Source organism: Delphinapterus leucas, chromosome 15, assembly GCF_059928025.1.
Source record: "Delphinapterus leucas isolate spDelLeu-1000000601 "Yukka" chromosome 15, BTC_Dleu_Yukka2, whole genome shotgun sequence".
Classification (NCBI taxonomy): Eukaryota; Metazoa; Chordata; class Mammalia; order Artiodactyla; family Monodontidae; genus Delphinapterus; species Delphinapterus leucas.
In genome coordinates, this window is record NC_143143.1 from 50,352,172 (window position 1) to 50,376,191 (window position 24,020).

Below are 24,020 nucleotides of genomic sequence, written 5' to 3' on the forward strand. Positions count from 1 at the left end.
GTATAAGTGTGTTCACAGGACCAACAGCCACTGTCATGTTTCTCTCCTCCTCACAGATGCCCCAGTCATTGGTATGAAGACCCAAATGTCCATGGTTTATCTGTATCTCTTTAAAGATATTCTTCATGTTTATAAAAGGGACAATGATCCCAATGTCTGCTTTTCTCAGAAGTTCAAGTGCTAGGGCAATGGAATAGCAGACCAAATGGGATGGTGACTTCAGGCAAGTGTGTAGCTTTTACTCCGTGATGAAGACAACCAAAGAAGCAAACTGCTTTCCTATACTCCACTAAAAATGTCCACCAAACATCCTCCCAGCCAGCTGAAATATAAGTCAGCTAAGGGACTCTAAAACAATTAAATTAATTGAAAACACATTTTATAAAAGAAATTGAATAGATCGTTTGAGGTCACAGAGCATCCACTAATGAATGTTTGCCTCAGCATTTGCAGCTTTATTTTGCCTCCCCAATTACAACATTTCTGAAATCCACTTATTTTTCCTTTGTGTATAAATTCTGAGACTGTGTGTTTCGAGTCATGGCTCCATAAGAGCAGTATTAATCATTTTCACAACTTTTGTCATATGTGCCACATCATCAAGGTTCAGTGAAGGCAAGAAAAGACACTCTATGTATGTCAAGCAGAAGGGGATTTAATTCAGGGGGACAAGTGCTTACAAAATGGTGGGAGGAGTGGAAGTCAGAGACACCAGTGGAATTTTGGTTTCACTCTCAAAGAAAAAAAACTGTGCTTATCACATTTCCATTCTTGATGCCTCCATAACCACCTCACTCCCAGGAGGCTGTTGACTAGAAAGTGGAACCCTGAGTCTGACGCTTGCATGCACTCAAATCTCTCAAAGCTTACTAACCCACTGCCTCCACTGCAGCAAGACTATGTCTACTTTATTTCTGCCTTACAAAACTCAGGCAACTAATTGGCACAATGTAATTCATATACAGAACCCTGACAACAAGGGTGTCTTCAAAGTATAATTTTAAGACTTCCAACCTCTTGGAAGGAAAAGACGAGGTTGAGAGAACTAATCCAAGAATATGCCACTTGCACTCACTTTACAAATTAAAGTTATTTTAAAAAGAGACCTTATATTTATACTGTAAATGAAAATCCTGGATCATTTGCCATTAAAAGAAGGTATTTGTCAAAGTAAATGCAAGAAATTATTTTGCCTTAAGTTTCCCAAAGATATTTTTTTTCTCTCTGAGGGAACAGAATAATTATAAAAGGCTCTTCTCCCAGGCTCTCCCCAAACTGCACTATTCACCCACGCTACCCCCATCTACCCATTTTGTGTGAGCCAAAAGCGAATATTTGCAATTAAATTACAGCTCATGTCTCAATAAAGCAGATGTCTGCATGAGTCATATTTAAGCTTTTTTTTCCTGTGGGGGGTGGAGAGGACCACTCAGAACCTCTCAGCCCCAGCAGCACACATCAGTGCACTTTGGGAAATGCTTTATTGGGTTATAAGCACCTTGAAGTTGCTTTGATCTCCTTTGTCTTAAGTTCTAGGATAGACCCCCACATTAAAAAAAAAAAAAAATCCAACCTGGAGTTACAAATCTAGGAAGGAAGAAAATCAGGAAAAAGAAATTCAGTGAATTTCAGGGAGTGAAACAAAGACCAACAGTGAATTTAAAGTAGTTGCCTTTGTCTGGTGGGGAGGAGGGAGGGAACCTGAGGTCACTCTTGCAAATATAGCCACAAGCCCTGGACAAGAGTTGTCCATTTAATCCAACTCCTTTCCTGGTGCTTTGAGTCTGTCTTCCCTGTTAGCAGGTAACCAAACCCACCTCTGCCATGAGACCATCACTTTCTCCTTTCTTTCCCCCACTTCACCTTGATCAGCAACCCCTTAACCTCCCATCCCCAACTCTGCTTCATTTGTCTTCAGAGCAGTCACCACTACCAGCTTCATCTTACTGTCTGCCTTTCAAAGAGCTCCATGACTGTCTGTTTTGTTCACAGCAGAATCCACAGCATCTAAAACACTGTTACAAACACTCAATTCGCATTAGTTGAACGAATAGCAAGCAGGTCAGTGAGTGGCCAGCCTGCGAGGCTCAAGCCAGACCAACCCAGAAAGAAGCCCCGACCCAGCTCAGCCTCACTTCGGACCTTCTATGTGTCATAGAATGTCATCTTGATCAAAACATTTTACGATGAAACGCACTTCAAACTCCAGACCACCTGAATCACACATAGGTCTTCATGTTGTTGTAAATTCAATATTGAGATAATGTTGGTGGTTTCCTCTTTTGTCTTAGAGGACAACAAAGAACTACCTCTTTTCATTCTCTGAGCCCCAGTTTCCTCACCTGGAAAATGGGGAGGATTTTTTTGGCGTGTGATTCATCACTTGTTGCAGAGGTCATACAAAATGATGCATTTATCTATGTATTTTATCATTTAAGAAGTAGTTTTATGAGTGCCTACCATGGGCAAGGCCTTTAAATGGCATCTTCTCAGCATGGCCCTTTATACCCACCTTCTGTGATATTTCAGCCCTCCCCCATCAGCATTCCTAGTCCTCCTTCTCTGCTCTGTTTTTCTGACAAGTGCTTTTTATTCTCTAACTTAATATATATATATATATATATATTATTTATTTATATTATTTACTATAGGTATCTATTTAATTTTTATTTTATGTCTCCCCCTTCTAGGTTTCTAGGTTTTAAGCTCCATGAGAGGGATTTTTTTTGTTTGTTTGTTTGTTTTGCTATTGTTTTTCCAGGCCTGCCCCATTGTGGGCATTTAATAAATAATGTCGACTGAATAAACAAATGTTCCATGCTCAGAGTACAAGTGCTGATATAAACCAGGCTACCATATAAAACTCAAATTTATCCCTTATTAGAGAAAACTCACTGAAGAATGTGTGTTCTGTACAGATGGCTTGTACAGAAGGGCTGGAGTTGGGCTGAAGGAACAATTAGGGGGCCAGTACATAACCCAGGCAAGAGATGACAAAGTGACTGAACTCAGGCAGCATCTGTGAATGAAGGGAAAGGGACAATTAGAAAGTATTAAGGATAAAGAATCGCAAGGTTTGGTGGGTGCTTAGATGTGAGATGTGGTGGGAAAAGTGAAATCAATGTTGAATCCCTCGTTTCTGGATTGGGCAACCTGGTGAGTGATGATGAGTTGCACTGAGATGGGGATATTGGAGAAGGAAGCAGTTGGGGTGTTTTTGTTTTTGTTTGTTTGTTTGTTTGTTTTGGCTACTCCACGTTGGAGAAGTGGTTGGAGTTTTTCTGGCTTTTGTTTTGTTTTGGCCACTCTGTGTGGCATGCGAGATCTTAATTCCCCAATCAGGGATCGAACCTGTGACCCCTTCAGTGGAAGCATGGAGTCTTAACCACTGGACTGTCAGGGAAGTCCTAGAAAGTGGTTGTTTGAAGGGCAAGCATGGGGAGAGAATTTGTTGTCAGGTACCTATGGGTCAACAGATGTTCACCAGGAGGTGAACCAGGGCTCTGGGTTGAGAAGAGAAATTTAGGCTGGAGCTAAAGATTTGAGAGCTATAGTTCTAGGCCCTAAGGACAGCATGCAGAGTGAGGAGGGGGAAGGGCCAAGGGGAACACCATCATTTGGGATAAACGGAGAGAAAGAAGAGCTGCAAAGAGAACTGAGAGCAATCAGCAGAGTAGGAGGAAACGAGGGGAGATTTTTCAAAGAGGGAGAAGCCAACGGCATCAGATGTCAGAAAGGTATCAAGCAGCACAAAGAATGAAAAGTTTCCACTGGATTTGGCACATGGAGGACCAGGTGACAAAAATGGACATTCTGACAGGAAGCTGAAGATTCTCACTTCCCTTCTCATCCTATTTCTCCATAGACTGAGGAGCACTCCTTATGCTCAAAAATAAGCCTTTTGCCTGTTCCATTTGGTGCTGACCCCAGAGTTCTGCACCATGGATGATGGAAAAGACTTCCATTTATTTAAAATCCAAAACTATTAAGATCTCCTTCAGGCTAAATAACCACAATTCCTTTACTTTACTAACAAACGTGGTGTGCTGAAAAGTTCTGGAATTGGGAGCCAGGAAACCTGGGCTGATCTAGCTTAAGATCTGTTATGGCTAAAGGGTGACCTTGAACAACACATGGAGTTTTCTTTCAAGTCAGTTTTCCTCATCTGTAAAATTATGGGGTTGGCCTAAATCAGGTCCCTGGGAACATGTATCAGGAGTAGTTGAGTGATCTTTTAGCTTTAACATTTATGAATTAATGAAATCCACAGTAGATATTTATTAAAGATTCTACAAGTATCCAACTTCTATTGCATTCCAATAATAATTTTGTTTTTGGACTCATTTCAGTTCCTCTATGTATTAGGCACCTAGAAGCCTAAACATTACACAGAGGTTTCTAGCATGGTCATGACTCAAGCAGCAGAGTATATAAGAAGATGGAACAAAATACATACTCTATACCTCTGTCACAGGCTGCTGGCTGTTGTCAAGCCGCTAGTGATTCATTTAGTATTCTGGTTGCAAAGAAGCAGAGCTAAGTCATTCACATTATTCTTATGGTTTCTTTTAAATGTAATTAATCCTAATTAAGACAATATTCACCAAGGGTCCTGAAAGCAAAACACAATGATAAAACCACCCATCTATTAATTTAATAGATTTCTTAAAGGTAGCTGAGAAAATTTTGTTATTTAAGTCGTGTGTTTTCCCAGTGTTTTGCCAACATGACTCAAATGCCAGTGAACTTCTCCCACTTTGTCTCTTAAAGAAATGGAGCCAGTGAGAACGGAAGAACCATGGTGGTGTTGAAAATGTGGTCTTTGAAGTTCATGTATGTAACTGTAGTAGATTATTGTTTAGCTTGTCTCCAGTCCTTCCCCCGCATCACCCCCAACCTCCAAGGAAAGTGTGGACTTTCTTGCATAACTGATATTGGCCTTGACCATGTGTCCTGCTTAGGCCAATGGCATATGGGTGGAAGTGACAGGGTCACTGCTGCTTGATGTCTTTCTGACATCAGACACTGTTGGCTTCTCCCTCTTTGAAATGACATCTTAGACAGAAGGAGACAGTGCATGTTTCCACTAGTGCTTCTGGAAACTTCTTCTCCATCACGAGAAGGGTTTCTCCCTGGTAGCTGCTTCATTTTCAGCCTAAGTCTCAAAATGAGATTTATGAAGCAAAATTGCCCCAGTGGACATACAGATTCCGAGTGGCCCCAGCTGACTTGTGGACCCTGACACAATATCTCCTTCAGATAATGCTTTTTTCTGTACCCAGCCACAGAAAGAGTAGAAGGCGGCTAGCAGCAAAATGATATGACACTTAAGAAGAAAATCAGTGGCAGATGTCTGCCTTTATGCTTTCTCATCTAATCCTTACAAAAAACATGTGAGGTGACTTAGTTCCTATTTTTCAGTTAGGAAAACTGAGGTTCGCAGAGGGTAACTAACTCAAATTCTAATTCCAGTTCATCTGACTTTCAAGTTTGTATTATTTTTCAACTACAAAAACCAATGTCAACTCCCTTTTATGACCTGTTAATATTTAAATAAAAATGATTTTATCATGGAAAAAACCTGGATGGAGGAAGCAGGGAACATATATTCAGCCCCTTTGATGGAAGAGTGACATAGCATATGGTTTCAAATCACTCGGAGAGGCAAGGAAACTTCCCTGAGTTTGCAAATTTGCCTTTGAGGACTCCAGGCATGGGAGGTGTGTCAGAGTCAATATATCTGCCCAGGGGTAGATTAGGACCAGGCGACTGCCGAGCTGTTCACTGTCTCTTTCTGAGCCACCTGCTGCACTCACCAAATCACTGTGCAGCCTGAAGATAGGTGAGGCAAAATGTAACCTCGTGCCCTCTGACTTTTGCCTCTCTCGGGGCTTTTGAAACCATGTTGGTGGCAACCAGTGGCCACCAGCTTTCAGGCACAAGTCATTTGAAGTAATAAAACAAGAGGTAACTCTGGCCAGAGCCAGCCATTGGATTTTCAAGGGTTTTAGTTTTCCTTCAAGGAAACATGGTTGTATAACTGAATCAATTTGCTGTACATCTGAAACTAACACAACATTGTTAATCATATATGCTCCAATATAAAATAAAAATTAACAATGCTTAATAAGAATATAGATTCAAATTTATTTCTGATAATGATAATTGACCTAAAATTGAAAATAAAATCTTAAAGTTTGCTCCCCTCACCACCAAAAAAGAAAACACATTTTCTTCAAAGGGTCAAATGGTGTATGTCAGTTACGTGTGTGGACACTAGAGCCAAGTTGCTCGAATCCCAGCTCTTCTAATTACTCGTTGTGTAACCGTTGGGATGTTACTTCCTCTCTTCAATGCCTCAGCCTCTCATCTGTAAAACAGACTCATCTATTCATTGCACGCACATGTCCTGCCATGGGCCGCAACCTTGATTCCATGCGCTGCGGTTGGAGCAGTGAGCAAAACCAGCCAATGTCCTTCTGTTCTCCTAGAGGAGACAGATGATAAACAGGTCTATCTGTAACACAATTTTAGAGAGTGCTAAATGCTATAAAGACAAATAAAGCAGGGTAAGGGATAGAGAGAGGGGGGAGAAATGGCCATATTACAAAGGGCAGAAGAGAGAAGGCTCTTGGAGGAGATAAAACACTGAGAAGGCCAGAATATTGTGAAGGGAGAGAGCCACACAGTATCTAAGGCAAGAGTATTCTAAGCAGAGGGAGCGGGAATAGTAAACAAAATACAGCAACTGTACCTACTTAACTGGAGTGCTGCAGGAGTGACAGGGGATAATACGTGTAAAATGAGGCCATAGAATCTACCCTGTGAAGGCGAGCCCTGCAGACATCACAGGATCTCAGAGATGAAAGAATCATAAAGTTCGGTTCCACCCTTTCCCTTATAATGCACGTGTCTCCTACAATAGTCACGAAGCTTCAGTTTAAGTGCCTGTCAAGATGGGGAGCTCCTACCTCAGCAGGCAGGGTCTGGCCTCCGTGGTTGGGGGCTTTTCTTTGTGAGGAAGCACCTTGTCCCCTGAGCTTACATCCTACATCCGACGCACAGGAATCACAGAAAACTACCTGCTGCCTCTTTCACATGCCGCCGCCTCCAACGTTTGAAATACTTTCATCTCAGCTCCATCAGTTCCTTCAACCATTCCTTATCTGTGTGGCTTCCGGATTCCTCACTGTTCCATTTGATCATTTCAAACGCACTGCACAGTACGCTCAGTCTCTGATAGATGGGGGAGGGGGTGTGTGTGTGCAGCAAATGGGGAGATCAGTGCTGGAGGCTGGAACCTTCCCACTCAAAAGCTCCTTCCTATAAGCAGAGTCCCGAGATAAAGAGGAATATGTCTCCTCTTCTCCGTGGGTGCCTGCTCCTGCCTGGCATAACCCCAGCCTGCACCAATCTGAAATCACACCTAGGGTGATGCTTAAGAGAATTAATTGACTGACTAGTGCTTCCAGTTTCCTGGGGAAGAGAGAAGAGAGGGCAGGAGGTGTTGGGGGACACGGTGAGTGGTGGTGGGTTCAGGACAGATGTGATTGCCATGTTATTAATTAAACATCAGATTAAGGGGATTAGAGTAGAGCTGATGAGTCAGAAATCCTAACTTCCATTTCCTGTGAGCCAGTCAGCTGAGTCCTCCTCCCCAGCCTCAGCTCAGCTCTCACCTCTGCCAGCTGCCTCCTAAAACAAGCCATGGCTGCAAGGGTGAGAGGGTGTAGATGACTCAGCACAAGCCCATCCCAGTTGCTAGAAGATAATTCCGAGGAGAAATCTGCCTGCTGATAGATGACTGGGGCCATGTTGTCTTTAGAGCTTACCTGCTTTGGAGCGGATTCTCCTTGTCATGACTTCTGAAAGGATGGGCAGGTTTCATCGCTGTGGAGCACAGGCCTGAATTTTAAGCAAAGCATTCAATGGTGTTGTGAAGTTCTGTATCATCTTTTTCTGGTTAAATTATTGGACAAACATAGACATTTGGGACGGTAGGCAGAAACAGGACATAACAGTAAACACAGTCATGTTTTGATCTGTTTTATTCCTTTGTTTCAGTTTTTATACTTAAAACAAAAATCTTAATTCTTAAATTGAATGTAGGAAGGGACAGTGCAAGTAAAATTGAGGCTGATCCAATATTAAGCGATAGTCACAGCACAAACAGCCTCTAATCGCAACTTCACAGTGATTTATCTGCTCTCCCGGGCCGGCTTGATAAAGCAGCCGCACCAGGGACGTTCACATGATGCCACTCCAGGACTCAGTCTGCTGGAAGCTGCCAATTGGCTGAGTAACTGCTGGAAAATAATGAACCAGTTTCTCATTGGTTGATCTGTTTGACTGCCAGGCAGGGTGGGCAGGGGCAGGAATTGGATGGGGGCCGGTCCATTCCAGGGCACCAGGCGATCGGAGCTTGAAGCTGTCCAAACTGGGCAATCTCCCACTTGGGGATCCTGACACCGTCAGCCACAAGAATTTGCAGACTCATCCTACCTGACTCAAAGCTTTTGCTGTTGTGGAAAATGTGATTGCAGAATTTTACTGCCTTCTGCTGTTTGCAGACATGTTTTCGGTTTTTGTTTTTTGTTTTTAACACCGTGGAAGTGGGAAATTACTGTCCCCCGAGCCCTCTGTATCCAGCCAAAGCCCAGTGATTCGTCAGAGGCAAACTCCTGCATGGATGTTTTCTTGACTATTATCATGAAGTGCGCGATAATCTGTCTCCCCTAAACTCCTAGAACTTCAACTGTCTAGATCAGTGGGTCTCAAAGATCGTTGTGCTTGGAATTTCCTGGGCATTCACTTAAAATGCAGGTTCTTATTAAGCAGGTCTGGGGTGGGGCCTTGCATCTCTCACAAGCTTTCAGAGGCTCCGCACTTCTGTAGCAAGGGTCCATTTTCTTGACAACAGAATTGGGCTGTGTGGGACCTTGCACATTTCTCCTGATATATCCAAAGCTTCCCCAGGGCTTGTATGCTCTCTGCCTTTTTACCCTCCCTAGCACCTCACCCAAAGCTGTGTGAACAGATAGTGCTAACAAATATTTGTAGAATAAAGAAACTCCTATATGGGAGAAACAACGTCTCTGTCTCATCAGCACAATGACTCATGCAGGAAAGGTGATCAATAGTTATTCATCGAATGAATCAGTGAATGAATGAATGATCTGCCGGTATCTAGGAGGCTGGTGAGAGAATAACAAAAAAGAGAAGACTAAATCTAAGAGATTTTTAAGCTCTGCTTGCTTGAATCAAGCAGGTGGGAAAAGCATGGAAGCAAATTCAGGAAACGTGGCATCTGGAATTAACACCCTAGCCACGTGGCATCTAACACGTACGTTGCTAGACCATTTCTGTTGTGAAGATTTTTAAACGCATTTCCACTGTCACAGTAGGCTTTTGAGTGAATCTGCTGATCTGCCCTGTTTGGGGTACTGTGGAGAGGTACACAACAAGGAGTTGGAAACGGTGCCATTTACTCTGGCAACGCTCGGTAGGAAGTAAGTCTTGGGCTGCCTGAGAAACAGTGAACCCTCAAGCAGTGATTTTGAACTGATTCTTTTCAGTGACCTTCACCTCCTTCTTTCCTTCTGACCACCCACCAGCGCTCACTCCAACACACAGACCACTTTTTGACCTTGGCCTGGAAACCTGACCCTCATCCTTGCCTAGTTTTATCAGCTGAGAGGTTGTATCAGTGTCCTGGCCATACACCTGGACCCTGACTGCGTAAAGAGGCCACAGCTGTTCATAGAGGGGGGTAGCCATCTCCCAACATTGGGGAAGGAGAACCATTGATGGCAGCAAGGTGAAAACAAACTGGGCAGCCAGGAGAAACAGGGAGGCCACAGGTCAAGGCAGCAGCAGGAGTTCTACTCTTCAGACTTAGAGAGATGACTAAGTATACACTGTGGTTTTATAGCCCACAAACTTTGTCACCTGCCCTAAGTAGCTCTCTGACCAGCCTGTGGTACCCCTTTCCCTTTGCCTGTTCCAGAACATCTGCCGTTAGAGCCAACCTTTTGGGTTTGGAAATAAATCAGACAATAGATTTGGAAGGCCACTGTTAACTGTACCTTTGACATCTGGCATCTGTAGGGGTGGTGTGGGGGGAGCTGCAGGCTTCCTTGGAGTCTTCCTATGTCAGCACCAGGCAGGCAGAGCCCTGGGTATTTTCCAGCCACCTCCAGCTGGATTTGGGGGGGCATAGAGACTAGATAAGTGTCACTGATTTGAACCCTGAGCTTTGCTGAGCCGGAATCATCCTGGCTGTTGGACTGGCACAGGGCTCAGGGTCAAGGGAGAGTATCCAGATGTCTCCAAGCCACGTGAGCAGGTCTGCAGCCTGGAGCTGCTTTCTGGAGGGGCAGAAAGGGACGGTGAAGCCCTAGGGTCCTCAGCCCCTGCAGGTGTAGCCAGGCATGCCCTGAGTTGTACCTGTCTCGCATTACTGCACCCAGCTTTCCAGCCAGCTCTGCAGTCTGGCTGGCTTTGTTTGCTGCAGCGCTGTGTCCCCTCTGGCACAGGTGGTGCGGATGCTCTGCAGGGCCCAGCAGAGGTGCACCAGGCAGCCTCCAGTGTCCCTGCATAGCTGAGAGCACCGCAGTGAGGGCTCCGGCCAGCTCTGGGCTGGCTGCCAACAGCCTCTTGCAGACTGCGTCACAGCACAGATCTCTTGCTTGCAGGCAAGGGAGGAGTACGGAAAGCTTGGGACTTGAAATGTCTCTGGTGCTGCTTCATCCCCCTTTCCACACACCTCTGCTGTTTCACGTGGTTCCTCATTCCTTTTCCTTTCCTCCACCTTGCCCCCTCCCCCGCCCCTGCCCTTATCATGCTGACACATTTGTGTCCTTCTGACGGCTTTTCATGTCAACCTCCAAACAAAATGACTCACACCATAGTGCATCCCATCAGGACAGCGCTTTCTAGGGAGAAACAGGCTGGCTGACCTTATTACGCGTTAGGCATGTCAATGGGTTTCAGCGTGAAGTAATGAAAATTAGCAGTTTCCATCTAGAGGCCTTTCCTGCATGGAACCAGTAGGGTTCCCTTGCTACTCAAGTTCACCTTTCTGTATCTTGATTTCCCCATCTGTAAAATGAGAACAGTTACTCCTCCCTTCTCTGTTTTACCAGGCCTTTGAGTATCATGGGGAATATTAGAAGGTTTCATAAATTTAGTGTACAGGAAGTTACCTGGGGAGCTTGTTAAAATGCAGATCCTGATTCCATAAATCTAGGGTGAGGCCTGAGATTCTGCATTTCTAACAGACTCCTGGGCTAATGGATGCTGCGGATCTGTGTATCACTCTGAGTAGTGAGGGGCTAGTAAATAAGAGGACAATTTGAACATCATGAAGCACCAGGAAACTGTAACATTTTAATTATTCTATGTGCTTGTCCTTCTAAAAAGCACATTTGCATCTTTAAAAGAGTCTTCACATCTTTAATTCAGATGAATGTCATTATTTTTGGCATCTTAGAGAGCTACTAGAGAGAAGATGTAAAGCTAAGAGGGACTGACTATCATTTCTGTTGTCACTGAAGCTGCCTCTTCCTTTTTTCTCTCCTTTCCTCCTCTCAGAGCTGGGATTGAATATGGATTCAAATGCAATTTCTTACCTAAGCAACCGATTGTCAGTAGGTGAGCAAGGGTGTTGGGTCATTCCCCAGGCCAGATGAGGGACAAAAGAGGGGTTGATTGAAAGCCATTGTTTTCTCAAGAGAAAGAGTATATATGGGCATCAAAAGGCATGCAGAGTTGGCCCTCCATATCCAAGGGTTCCACATGATCAGACTCCACCAACCGCGGATTGGTAATTCTCAGAAAAAAAAAAAAAAATACAGAAAGTTCCAAAAAGCAGAACTTGAATTTGCTGTGCATGGGAAATGTTATTTACATAGCATTTACATTGTATTAGATATTATAAGTAATCTAAGGATGATTTAAAGTATATGAGAGGGAGGATGTGTGTTGGCTATATGCAAACGTTGTGTGCCATTTTATATAAGGGACTTGAGCAACTGTGGATTTTGGTATCCAGAGTGGGTCCTGGAACCAATCCCCTGAAGATACTGAGGGAGGACTGTATAAGAATGTTTATAGCACCACTATTTATAAAGTCAAAGCCGGAAAGAACCCAAATGTCTAATAGTAATAGAATAGAATAAATAAATTGAGCTGTATTCATACAATGGAATACTACAGAACAATAAAAAATGAATCAACTACTATAACATGTACCCTCATATATAGAGCCTATAGGTGAAATTTGTTATCAAACTCAAATTTGGCTGTCCAAGAATCCAATACTGAGAGACAAGAGTTGGGCAAAGGGAAAGGTAGCTTTATTGAGGAAGCTGGCCATACTGGGGAGAAGGTAGACTCATGTCCCAAAGAACCAACTCCCAACTCCCCAGGTTTTGCTTGGAGATTATATAGGGAAAGGGGGAAGGGGGCTACATGCTGGAGAGGGGGCAATATTCTATTTTCAGAGATAATTGTCTCAACCTTGCAATTCTAAGTAGCCATCAGGTCTTGCTTGCAGTTGGAACATTAGCTGAGCCATAAGTCTCTGGTCAGCTGGGAGGGCCCCTGCACAGTCCTGCTCAGTTTCAAAATGATAAGCAGGGCTTCCCTGGTGGCTCAGTGGTTGAGAGTCCGCCTGCTGATGCAGGGGACATGGGTTCGTGACCCGGTCTGGGAGGATCCCACATGCCGCGGAGCGGCTGGGCCTGTGAGCCATGGCTGCTGAGCCTGCGCGTCCAGAGCCTGTGCTCCACAACGGGAGAGGCCACAGCAGTGAGAGGCCCGTGTAAGGCAAAAAAAAAAAACATAAGAAATGATGAGTAGACATAAGACATGCTGTATGATTCCATTTATATGAAGTTCAAAAACAAGCAAAACTAACTAACAGGGTTACTTCTGTATGAGGTAGCAGTGTTGACAGGGAATGGACATAAGGGAGCTTCTAGGGGCAAGAAAATGCCTTCATATTGGTCTGAGTTGAACTCTTAAGATTTGTACAAATTACTGGATGCTTATTACATCATAAAAAAGAAAATTTAAAGCTACAAAAGAGAAAGGCTAGTTCTAATTTTACCCCCACATTTCACATTTTTGGGTCCTGCTCTCCTTCTCTCCTTTATGACACATCTTTTATTAAATGGAAGCCCCTATAGGCCATACTAGTCAACTTCCCTGATTTGCTCTCTGCTGGCTTTCCAGGTACCTCTGCTGGACCATGGAACAGAAGTAGAACCTGCCTTCTCATCACTTCCCCTGTGACTGCACAGAAGGCTTTAGGCTGTGTTGTTTGCTGCTCACAGGTTCTCCTCTGAGCTTGAAGCCTGCCTCTGCCTCCGGTGCTGCGTCCTCTGGTCACCAGAGCCCTTGCTCTCTCTCTAGGGCTCTGAGCTGCAAACCTGCCTTCCCAAGTCCAAAATCAGGTATGCAGAGCTCTTTGTACTTGGAAGTTTAATGCTTCCCTCCCACATTTGGGTTTATCCAAGAAGGGTCTGAAAATTGTGGGGCATCTGTTGCCGCAATAATGCTGCCTAACAAGCCACTCCAAAACTCAGCATCTTCAAACAACAATCACTATTAGTCCTCAAGGTTATGGTTCAGGTGGGCGGTCCTTCTGCTTGGGACTCTGCTGACCTCTGCTGTGCTTGCTTGTGAGTCGGTGGTCAGCTGGAGGATGACTGCTCAAGAATGGCCTCAACTGCATGCTTGTTCGTCAGCTGGCTGCTGGCTGGGGGGATGGCACGGCTGTCCCTCATCCTCCAGCAGACTAGTCTGGATATTGTCACATGGTGATAGCTAAGGGTCTGAGAGAGAAGGGTGCTGAAGGGCACTGGAGGTGAGGCTTGGAGCTGGAAAAACATTCCTTCTGCTCTATTTTACCCATCAAAACAAATCACAGACCAGCCCAGGTTCCAGGGGTGGGAAACACAATCTGCATCTAGCTTAGAGAAACTGCAAAATCACATTGCAATGAGTGTGCAAGGGGTGGAAAATCAGGGCCATTTTTTGTTTTTTTTGTATTCAATCTACTACATGTGGCTGGGGTATGAAAACAGAGGCATTGGAAATCAGGTCTTTTCCCTTCTGCAAAGCATCTGTGGGGTAGCAGCTGCTCTCCAGGCCTCCTGCAGCCTTGACTCTGACCCCACAAAACCAGTCAAACCTGTTCTCCAGCCTTCTTTTATGCTTTGGGGCTCAGCAGACTTTTAATCCTGCTGGTCAAATAAATGTGTGGAAACCTGAGTGAGCACATAAAAAGGAAATGTTTTAGGTCAAGTTTCCCAGAAGAGCCCAGAATGGGGATTTTCGTCAAGTGATTTGTTGTGGAAAGAATCTCAGGAAAGGGGAGGGGACTAAGGTGTGGGTGTGTTCTCCCACTCTGAGACAAGGAAGCTGGGCTTATTTGCCCCATATCTGTCAGTCATTGGCTATGGCTGCCCCTGGGTGAGGGGAGACACACATCTCCATTGCTGTGGCTTCCATCAGCCTTGGGAAATTTTCTAGAAGATGTAGTCATGAGCTCTTAATAGCAACACTCAGAGCAGCTGGGGAATGGGAATGTGGTCCAGGAAAGGGGGTTCTGGGCTGGACCCCAAGAGCATTTGCTAACAGAGGCACTATTTAGAAACTGAATTCTGAACTCAAAGAAGATCTAGGGAAAATTTAGCAGAGACTTGATAACTGTGTCCCAATTTTGATGAGTTGTAATGACACATAGAGGAACCCATTCTGTACATTCTGTAGGCAGATCTAAGATCCATAATTGGACTCTCAATAGAGGCAGATTTGGGCTTAACAGAAGGGGAGAACATTGCATAATTTGAGAATTCTGAAAATGAAAAGGAAGGCCCTGGGAGTGGTGAATTTTTGAAAAAGAGATTGGGCAACATTCGGTGGGAAAATAGTATAGGATATTAGTTAGGTTCTCAAACAAAGAAACCGAGGGGTGATGACTAAAATCCCACATCCTTGAGTTCTTGATGTTCTGGCCAGAGATTCAAGAGGGAAGAGTATAAAGGGGACATTCATTCAGGGCAAATACACTTCTATTAATACAGAGCTTTGGCCTCAATCTGTTGTTTATCACCCCCAGCTCTGCCTGGCTGGGCCACATGCCAGCTGAGAGGTAGATTGAAGGGAACTTCAGGCAGTCAGAGTGAGCCCTGGTGAACATGCAACATCAGCTAAAAAGGAGAAGAGAAAGGTGGACGTTTAAAGAAATGTCAAAATAGACCCCAAGAAGAATGGTCACCCAAAACAACATTGCCCAGCCCTGCCTTTGAGTCTTATTGGAGGTAGACCCTCACATATTTGGGTGTTTGGCTTGGCACAGAGACCAGTGGAATTTTCTCATGCCTCTAGTCTGGCTGCACAATAAAATCACTTGGAGACCTTTTAAAAACCTTATTGTTCAGCTTCTCTCCAGAACAATAAAATCAGAACTTCTGGGAGTGGGAGACATATCAGTAATTTTTAGTTAGAGCAGTAATCCTCAGACTTTAGCATGCATCAGAGTTATCTGGTGGGCTTGTTGAAATATAGATTTCTGAGTCCCAACCTCAGAGATTCTGATTCAGTAAATCTGGGAAAGGCCTAAAAATTTGCCTTTTTAACAAGCACCCAGGTGATGCCAACACTGCTGGTCTGGGAACCACATTTTAAGAACCCACCGATAGAGACAGACAGAAAGAAGGAGGAAATCCTGTCTGTGATGGTTTCAAGTGAAACCATCAAGTGAGGGCTTGATGTGGTGACTCTTCCATGTCCTTTCTTGAATTCCCTAGTTCTGTGGCTGTTCACACTGGCCCCCAAACCTGGATATTATTTGTATTCAGTTGTGGGGTGCCATATAGTCAGACTCTCAAAATGGTTGGGTAAACATTTTCAAGATATCCTAGGTATTCAACAGTGGGTAGAAACAAACCCATGTTGGGTCAAATAGGTGTTTGAAATCTTATCTTCCCCTGAAGATACCAGGGTATTTCTTGGGAGTCAACTCACATTTGTATTGAGTTTCAGGCCCCAAGGACTTCCTTTGGCTGCATCTGCTTGCTAAGAGCTCCCCGCCCCATCCCCCCAAAGCTTACTTGAGGGAAAATCTTTTCTCCAATATCAATAAGTTTGGAAGATACTTAGGTGACATTGTCACATATGCCTCTTTTGAGGACTCTCTCTCACTGTCTACTAATAATTACTAACTTCCCAAAGAAGCCAGGAGAGATTAATTTTCTGTATAAGCTGATTTATGACTGGCCACCTCTGAGAAGATAGCCTGAGTCACTCTCCTTGACTCGTGCTCACGCAGAATATTCAGGGATAAAAATCTTCTCTTTAAACACAGAAAATTTATGGGCAAACTTCAAGTTCCTCCATCTAAATTCGCAATTAATCTAGAGACTAGATAGGAAAAGCAAATAAAGGCCATTTACAGGGCAGCAAAAAGGGATGCCCTAAATATGGGTTTTCTGGCCCTGTTCCCAGGTTGTGACCATGAAGCCTTTGCTTGTCACGTTCCCTTGTTTCCCCAAATAGGGATGAGGCTGACTCTGCTCCAATTATAAGGCCTAAGTAGTTTAAAATTTAAGATGTTTTTGAGAATCCATACAACAGGAGGATAACTATAATATTACTACTACTACTATCATTTATTGAGCATAAGTCACTGTTTTAATGACTGAATCCTGAATTCTTAGAAGTCATTTAGTCCTCCTGATGCCCTTGGGTGATGAATTCAATTACTCCTCCACTTTTCAGGTGGGTGATCTGGGCAAAGAGAGGGAGCTGACTTGAACTCAATCACAGCTGTTAAAGGGGTGAAGCCAGGATTAGAGGCTCAGCAGGCTGACTTTAGGGCTCTTGACCTCATGATGTACTGAACAAAACAAAACAAATCAAAAACAACCTGACACAGGGATGGACTAGTCTCAGGGAAAGTTTTTTTGTTTTGTTTTGTGTTTTTTTTGTTTGTTTGTTTTACTGTCAGGCCTGTGGAGAAAGTCGGGGTGGCGTATTTATGAAAGGAGGAAGTTTTGTGGGGGTCAAAAGAATTTAGGTGTCTTCAGCTTTGAAACCAGAGCAGGGGAGGTAAAGGGCTCATTAACAATTACAAGTGACCCTTGAACAACACGGATTTTAACTGTGTGGGTACACTTAAACTTGGATTTTGTTTTCACTGAATAATATTACAGTATTACAAGATCCAAGGTTGGGAATTCTCTGGCGATCCAGTGGTTAGGACTCTGCACTTTCACTGCTGAGGGCTGGGATCAATCCCTGGTCACGGAATTAAGATCCTGCAAGCCGTGTGGCCAAAAAAAAAAAAAAAAAAAAAAAAGAGATCCGAGGTTGGTTGAATTCACAGATACAGAACTGCGAATACAGAAGAAATGTGCATATAGAGGGCTGACTATAAGTTATACTTGGATTTTCAACTGCACAGAGGGTCAGTGCCCCTAACCTTGCTTGTACAAGGGTCAACTTTATAACTTGCCCAATTATTTGTTATAATATTTTTTTTTACCATCTGAACAAAGGCAATGATTTATTGGTAATGGCAATGAATGAAATATTGGAAGTCTTATACACACTACTATATATAAAATAAATAATGAATAAGGATCTACTGTATAGCACAGGGAACTCTACTCAATACTTTGTAATGGCCTATATGGGAAAATAATCTAAAAGAGTGTATATATATACGTATAACTGATTCACTGTGCTGTATACCTGAAATTAACACAACATTGTAAATCAATTACATATTTTTTTTTTTTTTTTGCGGTACGCAGGCCTCTCACTGCTGTGGTCTCTCACCATTGCGGAGCACGGGCTCCAGACGCACAGGCTCAGCGGCCATGGCTCACGGGCCCAGCCGCTCCGCGGCATGTGGGATCTTCCCGGACCGGGGCACGAACCCACGTCCCCTGCATTAGCAGGCAGACTCTCAATCACTGCGCTACCAGGGAAGCCCCATATTTTTTTAATTAAATTAAAAAAAAAAGAAGGTCTCTGGCGAGAATCAAGCAATTATCCAAGAGCTGTAGATCTGATTGCAATATGGTCTTCCAGTGTCTTTTGTACCTTAGTGGCTTTCTCCTTTTTTGCAAACTACTCATTTGAAATCATTCATGTTTGCTGCCTGGACTGGAGTTCCAATAAAAGTAAAATATGAAATTCTAGTTGTTTCTTCTTCACTTGATTGGACTGAATAAATATAGTTATGCTGTTAACATTCTGAAACGTAACATATGAAGTGGGACAATACCATCTTCTTTAATATCATCCTCTGATAGTTCCAGAGCTGGAATTGGTTCACTTCTTTCTGCCTCTTCAAAATCCATAGATAGGGGTAAATTGATAGAAAGTTTTACGTATTTCGGACCCTGACCATTATCTGGACCTTGAAATTTCATTGAATAAAGCTTAACAGGCTGACTGAAGACTACAGTAATAAGCAGCTGTCCATCCCAATCAGATTCCAAGAAGGTCATGTCTTTTCATAAACAGTTGTCAAATCCATGCTCCTCGCTTTCATTAAGACATTCACAGCCAGATTTATTAATAAAAAAGCATAAAATCCATATATCCTTTTGGAATATCTGTGTCCTCATTGCTTCCAGGGCTGTTTTCTAAGTGCTGCTTGGTTTTTTCTTCTAGTCCCACAGCATCTGCTCCTTGATACTGATCAACTCTCACTTTGTTTCAAAAAAACAAAAATGTAGGTATTGCTGACATATTGTTGGTGGCAGCTGTTCCCTGACACTGATGTACACCTACTTCCAAGGAAACTGCTTGTGTATACTTATTACACATAGAGCTGAATGCTGGGGCAATCCTTAAACACGGTCCACACCCTCGCATGGTGAATTTGACCATGGTGAGTCTGGAAATCCGGATCACTCCTGACCCGTTTCACACCCACCACTCTCAGAGAGCCTGGCAGGGCGGCCACAACACCACTGGCTTCAAAACTGAAGGAGAAGAAGGCCCTGGAGAGGAAGGGGGGAGGCTCAGGAAGACCTAGGCCTGGACAAAGGAGGTGGCGACCCTGGCGTCTTCTCCAGGGTCCCCCAGTGCCGAGTCAGGCCAGAGAGCAGAGCAGTAGAGGGGGCGGGATGGGAGGGGGAGAGGAAAGATGAGGGAAGAGAAGGCCTATAATTTTATATGATGTAATCATAGATGCATTTATACAATATATAATGTAAGATACAACTAACAACACATTATACGTATGAGATATATAATACACACTATATTGATTATAATGTGTTATACATTTAAAATTATATATAGTTTTTTATATATATTTTATAACATTATTTATATATATATACATATATAGTGTGTATATATATGTATATATATAAATATATATATATATTAATTTTTGGAATAGTTTTTGGGATAGTTTTATTAGGCTATTATTCACCTACCACAAAATTCAGTAAAGTCCACAAATCCAAAAAGGGAGTAAATAGAATGGGGCTGATAGAAAACTCTCCTTCTTGGGGTGTCTGCAGATGGCCCATCTGATCAGGAATTTGATTACATGGGTTGATCAACATATGTAACAGAGGACAGGCTATTGAAATGTTTTCTTTCCCAGCTTCTAGCCTACAGGCTAGGTGAGAACGATCATTTTTATTTTTCAAAAGATAAAATTTTAGTTATCAATATTTCTCAATGCCAACTATAATAATTGCATCCAATCTGTTTATTAAATCATTTCAAATTTAGGGCAATATCTCTTTTAATTTTGTGGTTTTAACATTTTTCTTAAAAGCAAAATAAGACAGGATTTAAAAATTCCTGGGCTTGTTTTCTTTGACCACGTCTGACCACATCTGAGTCTGGTTTCTAAGTTCCTAATCATTTCAATCAGGTTCTCATTCTCCTTAAATTGTCGTTGAGCTGTTGAAGAGGGTTATAATTTCCTCCATATTTATTTGAAATTGAATGGTCAATTAAAATATACACTAACTAACCCCTAAACTGACTGGACTTCTAAGAGATTTTTCAAAATGTATTTAAGGGAAAAGTAAAATAAATGATGCTTGAATGGTTAAAAGCTCTACAATTCTTTAAAAAGCCCATTTTAATTTAGGCTGAAACCCATGCAATGTGAAAAGTGCTACAAAGAACGGAGTGGGGGCAGTGGGGGTGCTTGTGTTCTTCATCCAAAGGAAGGTAGAAATAGTAAAAGCAGAGAGGTGAAGATTAGCGGAGACAAAGAAAGGGATGGTGGCTTCCGATCTGGCACCCTAGCATCTCCTTAGAATTAAATGGATGTGAGGCCCATGAGGGAAGCTTGGCCCCAGCCTCTGGGAAACCAGTCTCACAAAGTACCCTGCACCCAAGAGTAACAGACAATGAGGTGTCTGTCAGAGCCACCTTCCCTCCAAGGACTATGCACATCTGAACAAGGAGCATACAGGGTCCAACCACCATGGGGAGGAGCCCCCCAAATTCTATGCTGCACACAACTTCCTGGACCCTTCTGGGAACTGAGGGGGTGGGAGCAAAGACTCTTCATACTCACTGAGACTGAATCTTCCTCAACCCAAGTGAAAAGAGGACTGAGAGTCAGCTACAATTTAATTTTTTTAAATTGAAGAATAAAGTATTGTGCCATACTTTTAAACATGAGAATTTTTGGCAGCAGAAACAAGCTGACAACTTACGTTAAAAATTTTCTCTTTGATCTCTGCATTTTCTCACCTCTGGGAAATGTGTCAGACCCAAGCTGACATGGGTAAGACAGGTACTTTGTTGCTGGAATAAGAAGAGATGATGGAGGCAAATCCACAGTGATGGAAACTCTCCCACTTATATTTAACATGGGCCTTCTGGGTTCCATGCTTTAAGAATGGAGGCACTGTGAAAAGACAAAGGGCCCAGAGCCAAGGGGTTGTTCAAAAATCACTTTACCTTGTCAGAGACAGCACCAGGGTACAGCTAAGAGAGTGAGCTGGGTTCAATCCGAGCTTCACCACTACTGCTGTGTGATCTGAGGAATGTTACTTACCTTCTCTGTGTTTCAATTCCATTATTTGTATATGGGCATAATCATGGAGTATCCTATAATATTATTGAGATGATTAAATGAGCTAATATATCCATAGCATTTAGAACATTGTCTTGCCCAGGATTAGGGCTCACTGAATGTTAGTATCATCATCATCATCTTTATCATCATTATTATTACGTGGGATTATGTCAGGTGACCAGGGTACTAATTTGACTTTATTCCTTTCCTTTTGCAAAACAAAAAGGACTAAATCAAATGGACTAATATCAGCTGTTTCTAAACACATTTTTAGCAGCAGAAATAACTTTTCCTAGACATAAACTTCTAAAGAAGCTAAGCATATATGTATTCATTGATATTCTTTTGATTCTAGTTGCTTAAGTCAACAAGCAAAATAAATTTATGGGCTCAAATTACAAAATAACCTAGGAAGGTCCAGCTTCAAGGATAGCTGGATACAGAGGTACAAACAAAGATATCAAGATCAGTTTGTCTGCCTCCTCTCTCCTCTGCTTTCCCTCTTTCTACTCCATTCCCAGGATCCTTGCCTCCTCATCACAGGATGACCACTGGAAGCTCTCAGAGTAACATCCTTTTAATGTCCAAACTAGTGAAGAAGAGTAAACATCTTTTCCCCAGAATTCCCTGTGAAGGTCCTGACATTCACTTTGATTGGCTGGCCTAGACCTCATGTCCAAGCCTACAGCAATCATAATGGCCAGAGGAATGTGTTGCACTGATTGGTCACTGGAGTCACATGTCCCACCCCTGAGGCTGGAAAGAAGCCCTGACCCTGAGAACAGAGGAAAGGAAAAGGTTGTTCCCACTAGGCTTGCTCTGCACCCTACCTCCTTGACAGTCCCTTCTCGAAACCCCAAGTGCTTCTAGTTTGAAACTCCTTGTACGTGGGGATCTCTAGCATTCTGCGCGTTTGCTAGGATGCAAATCCTATCGAAGCAGTTACTACGGTCAGGGGCCAGAGTAGTGCCCTTGGGGAGGTTCCATTGATTCTCTCTCAAATCATAGCCTGCAGACAGCTACCAGCTCCAACGTCCCGTGTGGCATTGCTTTGTCTCTGTGTGCCCACATCCGTGCTGCCTACCACAGCCTTGTATCTAGTGGGGGCAGGAGAATCATCTGGGTTCAGTTCTACATCACATTATGAGTGATGCCTCCTCTTCTAGGTATTTACTGCAATGTAACCAACAACCTCAAAACATAGGGTCTTAAGACAATAATAATTTATTAGTGTCTCTCATGGTTCTGGGGTCAGCCAGGCTCCTCTGGGCACATCTGGCTCCCAGCTCTCAGTGGTTACAGTCAGAAAGCAACTAGAGCTAGAGTCATCTTGAAGTTTTCTACGTTCACATGCATGGCATTCCGTGACCTGGGAAGATGGAATGGCTGGGGCTGGAACAGCTGGGGCTCATTGGCCATCTCTCTTCTCTCTCAGTGGTCTCTCCACCTGGTACCTTCGGCACATGGCAGCCTCAGCGTTACTTCTGTTGCACTCCTTAGGTTGAGGCAATGACAAACCCACCTGATTTCAAGGGGTGGGAACACAGACCCTACCCCTTAGTGGGAGAGTGTCAAAGGACGCATAGCCCTCTTAAACCATCATATCTCCTGGGGATGGCAGGGGGTCAACATAAAATCATGTTTTAGAGGTTATCCTTGGTCATGCTGTTCTAATTCAGTCCTGCCCTTGGCAGAAATGAGGTGGGATTATCAGGACATACCAAGAAAAATGGCTTCTTAAACAACTGTGAGCCAGAAAAGAGGCTTAGACACCACATTAAATGCAGCGGTCTGGGCATATTGACCTATTTTGGATAGTTGGGATCCCTTCTAACCCTTGCAGAAATACTGCAATCTCCACCTTAGTGCAGTTTGAGCTTTTGCAATGGAATACAGCTAGAACCAAGAACAACATTCTCTTTTCTACTTACTGATTAAAAGCAGTGAGCCACTCTGGAGAGACAGTGAATACAATTTGATGTTATTATGCAGAGTTTGACCATTGGGGGGGAAATATAATGTTATCTTTAAGGTAGGCTCTGGTTTTAATTGCAAATTTTAGAATGGGGCTTCACATCCAGGATAAGAAGGAAAATATACAAACTGCTGACTGAATCAATGCTCAACACTCTGCTCTCTGTGTCCTCCTCGTCCTTGGGGTGATTACCAAGCATGTAAGCAAAATCAGAAGTCAGGGAGAAAGCAAGAAAGGAATGCATATACATGAGCCTCCAGAGGAAACCATTTCAGGCTGGATTATGGAATCCTGATTCTCAGTGAATTGCAAGAGTGTTTAAGAAAAGATTGCACAGGTGTAAGTGTGAAGCTATTGTCAAAACATGCAAATGTTTTGTCTTCCTTTTAATTTCTGACACCAAGTCAGTCCTAACCCCTTTTATTGGACCTTAAATGTCTCAAAAATAAAGGAAGAACAAAACTTCTCATTATAGAATTGACCTCTTACTGGGAGCTAAGTTCTACTGAATAAAGAGGTCTAGATAAAATTATTAAACCAAAGCAAAGATGATCTCCAGCCTTCTGCTCCTTAATGTGCTAACATTCAGGTCTGCAAAATCCATTCTCTTCCTAGTGACTCTGGCAGTGCTAACTCTGGGATGCTATGGCCAACTCCTTTCTTCTCAAGGGCCAAGACTCTGTCCAGTTAACAGGCAAATGTTTATAAATCTGGCCATTCAATAGGTATTCAATTTGCATTTTCTGAGCACCAACCACATGCCAGGGACTGTTCTACATACTTGTTTTTACAGAAATGAATAAGCCAGTCATAATTTTGATGTATGAAACTTACAGTTTGGTACCATGTCTTCCTAGAAGAGCAGCCATGGGAGGGGGGAATTCTATACATTAATCATAACTACTGTAGAGCCAAGAGGGAGATGAAAAGAGTTTTCTAAGCTTTGTAGTTGAATGATGTTCC

The 24,020-nt window shown here is 43.2% G+C and overlaps 1 pseudogene; it reads right to left on the minus strand.

Annotated features, from left to right (window-relative positions):
• Window positions 1–18,055: 18,055 nt before the first annotated feature.
• The window catches only part of LOC111165644 (thioredoxin-like protein 1 pseudogene), a 43,089-nt pseudogene continuing 37,124 nt past the window's right edge, over window positions 18,056–24,020 (minus strand).